The sequence below is a fragment of the Glycine max genome, chromosome 7, assembly GCF_000004515.6.
Source record: "Glycine max cultivar Williams 82 chromosome 7, Glycine_max_v4.0, whole genome shotgun sequence".
NCBI classification, from domain to species: Eukaryota; Viridiplantae; Streptophyta; class Magnoliopsida; order Fabales; family Fabaceae; genus Glycine; species Glycine max.
In genome coordinates this window covers 21,179,046-21,182,924 of record NC_038243.2, presented here as the reverse complement: position 1 = coordinate 21,182,924, position 3,879 = coordinate 21,179,046, and the positions used below count along the sequence as shown (strand labels likewise).

The 3,879-nt window shown below is 37.0% G+C and overlaps 1 pseudogene; it reads left to right on the top strand.

Moving 5' to 3' along the window:
- Positions 1-991: 991 nt before the first annotated feature.
- LOC100793826 (protein TIC 20-IV, chloroplastic-like) lies at positions 992-2,279 on the top strand (annotated as a pseudogene).
- Positions 2,280-3,879: the final 1,600 nt, after the last annotated feature.

The window sequence follows — 3,879 nt, the reverse complement described above, 5'->3', positions numbered from 1 at the left end:
TTGTCCATGACAGCAACTCCACATCAAACTGCAGAGTTGCATTGGGGGGAATAGTGGGAGGAGAACCAGACTCTCCATAAGCCAATTCTGGGGTATTGTGAAAAGGGCATTCTCACCCTTCTTCATGGTTTTGATACCTTCATCCCATCCCTTGATCACTTGCCCTGCATTAGTCAAGTCACAAAACATTGAATACTATAGTTATTCATCCATTCATCATTAATCACTTAAGTTTAATTTTCTTGTCCAGTATAACAATAAATTAAATAACCTTCATCCTGATTACATTTATGATTTATTATGTATGCACATATAACATTAACAATTATTTTTTTAATCAATGAATGATTGTTTTTTATATACAAACAATACCAGTAACAAAATTTCAACTTAATACTTCATGTAAATTACTCAAACCTCCAATCACTAAATTGATCCTAATCAATTTTTCAGCAAAGAACAATATTACTTATTTCATCCTGTTAAATCTTAGTATCTATCAGCATAAAGAATTATATATTGTCATTCAATTAAAATCCTCTCTATAAAAAAATCAATAATTCACCTCTAAAAAAAACAAAAGTGAATCATGAATGAATGAATGTGTACCTTGACCTAGCCTGAACTTGAAAGGAGTGCCCCTATCACGGCTATAATCAAATTTGGTTCCATCAAGCAAGGTTCCAGTATAATGCACTTCAACTTGGTCTCCACAGTCAGGGATGTCCCAACCTTCACCTTCCTTTAGCAACTTCTTCTTCAGCCCCATTTTCCCAATCTCCTTCTCCTTCCCAACCTTCAGAATCAGACTCTCAATCTCTTCCTCCTCAGGCATTTCCATGTTGCCAGCACTTGGGAACTCGAAATCCTCATCCATGGCTTCCCAACAAGACAAAAAATGTGTATGAAAAATGTAAGTGCTAAGAACTCAGAAAGAAATCACACGATCACAGGAGAATATGGTTTTACGTTTCTGACACAATCACCGGAAATGGTTTTAGGTTATTATGTATATACATACGTAGGAGTGAAAGAGGAGAGTGTGTCTAGAGAGTTCTATAATCCAAAGTTGTCAAGATGGTTCCAGATTTATCATGTTTGTTCCATTTATTTTTTTACTATTTATTGTGGTTTATGAATCTGATGGTGATGGTGATGATGATGAAGTTCCAACATTTAGAAACAAGATTTTTCAAATCTAACGATCCGACAATGAAGCGATTGTTCGTTATTTTACGGATGGGAATCTAACTGAACGTTGAACAGTTCTTTCCTTTTTTTATTAATCCTAAATATGTCTCAAGCTGTCTAGCTCGATTGATCCAGAAATTTATGAACACATTATTAACCTCCAAATTTTTTTTATTTTGTACTTTAATTAAAATCATATTAATTCAGTACAATTGCCTTATCTGAAGAATAGAGAGATGCAATATTAGTATGGTTACAGCCTTACAGGTTTCATCATAGTTTCTAGAGTTTGCCTTGATGAGAGATTCAGTTCAGTGGACCACCCATTGTTTTTGCTAGAGTATTCATCAACTTATTTATCATGCCAACTTAAATGTATTCTCCATCAGTATGTGTAGAACTTTAGATATACTAGTAGTACTTTATAGGAGGAGACACCCAAAAATAAATATTATGCGTCTGGTTTCCGAATCCCTGCAAATGTTGAGAAGCCAGAATGGTGGTGGAGGACTTTATCCTGTATTCCCTATCTCATAGCATTGCAGATGTCATCAACTGGATATTATCTAGATCCTTTCATTCAAAAATTTCCTTTCTTTCAGAATTTGATTTTTTATATCCCAGGAGGTGTCAACCGATTACCAATCTGGTTCCCTATGTTATATTGCTATGTGGCTATTGTATGGGTGGTTAAAAACAAGGACTTGCCCCTTATCTTCAGATTCCATGTAATGATGGGAATGTTGTTGGAACTTGCTCTGCAGATAGTGTATACTTCAAGCAATTTCATGCCACTCATACACTTCCCAGGGGGGAACATTGGGGATGTATTACTGGACTGGTGTGGCATTGGCATATATTTTTACAATGATAATGTGCATAAGGTCGGCCCTTCTCGGTAGATTTGTGAGTATCCCTCTTGTTAGTGAATCAACCTTCATTCATTCTCTATTCAGTTTAGGAGGATTCCAACGGCCATTTTAGGATGTGATCAAGAGCATATGTAATTTACGCTTGGTTTTGTAGTTGATTTTTTTATTATTACCTTAATACAGATAAGGGACATAAAGATTTTATTGAAGATTGTTGTAGTTTCTCCTGTCTTTCCCTGCCTAGCTTAAACTTAAAATTGAAAGTTGAAAGGTTGGTATTATGTGATGTTTGGGATTATTGACTCTAGTTTCTAGGTTTTACTGGGGTTCTAGGCCCCTGCGTTACAAATTACCTTTTTTTAACTGTTTCTAGGTTTGGGTTACTACGGATCTTCGTGGTAGTGGCAAGGGCCTTATTCTTCGTGTCTCCAATCTGTAAAAGAATAATAATTCAGATTGGAAATGGTTATCATTTTAGAAAAGCCGTTTGACTCACTTTAAGAACATAAAAAAGAAATAAATTGAATACAACTGAAAACATAAAGGATTAAACATTTATTTTAGTCTTATTTGTGTAACCTTTATTTATATTATGTACGAAATACTTATACTGGTTTAATATATTTTAAATGACTTCAAAAGTAAGTTTTGAATATTTTTTACATGTTTAACATCATGTTTTTTTACTTTTGTTCTCTTAATTTATATTAGTGTAGCTAAGTTTAAAATTTATTTTATAGTTTTTTAATACAATGAACTATTGATGTCGATATTTGTCTGTAATCCAAATTTACGTTTTAATGATGTATACAGGATCATGGCTTCTCTACCTGCCTCGCCTCCTCCTTCTCCTTCTCCTCCTTCTCCTCCTCCTCCTCCTCCTCCTCCTCCTATTTCTGATGCATCAGCTTCACCGTCTGCCGTGAAGCGGACACGCAAAGCCTCACGGCTACGATCCTTGTCTGCTAGACCAGCTGATGCTGAGAGACCAGTGGTCCACATTGATCCTACTACCGACAAGGCTGACGGTCCCCACAGAAAGAAATTAAGAACTTATTTGGGGATTGTGGCGCGTGATAAGGTGGACATCACGTACGAGAACTGGAAGGAGGTCCCTACTGCTCAGAAGGACTTGATTTGGGAGGATATTCAGGTATTTATATTTTCTTATTTGATGTTGTCTAATTAATAGCCAAAAAATACATTATTGTAACAAATAAACCTTATTTGATATTGTCAGGCGGAATTTGAAATCCCAGAGGCTTCTGACAGTAGGACGAAAAGGAAGTTACTTCAGAATGTGGGTGAGAGATGGAGGCAGTTTAAATCAGACCTCACGAGGAAATGGGCCCTTACACCCGATACCGATAGTGTGGACGACACTGTCTGTGAGAAATATGACATAAGCAAGGAAAAATGGGCCCAGTTTTGCCAGACTCGCAGAGACCCTTCTTGGGAGGTATGTTCCTTGCATTTAAGTTGTTTTTCAAAAATCATTAACTTGTTATACTTCATTCTACCAATTTGAAAGATTGTTGTTTTATTTTTGCAAGATGTGCACAAAAAGGCATAGGCCATCCAGAAACAGAACACTGCCCCCCTCGTTTTGTCTCGTGGGAGTTATGAATATTTGGAGCAGAAGCTCCTAGCTGAGAAGACGAAGAAGAAGCTCGAGGAAGCTGCACAGTCAGGAAGCGTTGATGGCGTCATCGACCCTCCATCCCCGATCAGACGCCATGTGAAGTGGAAGATGGCCCGCACGAAGAAAATATGGGAGATGACGACTGAGGCTGCAAAGGAAATCGCTGAGAAGATC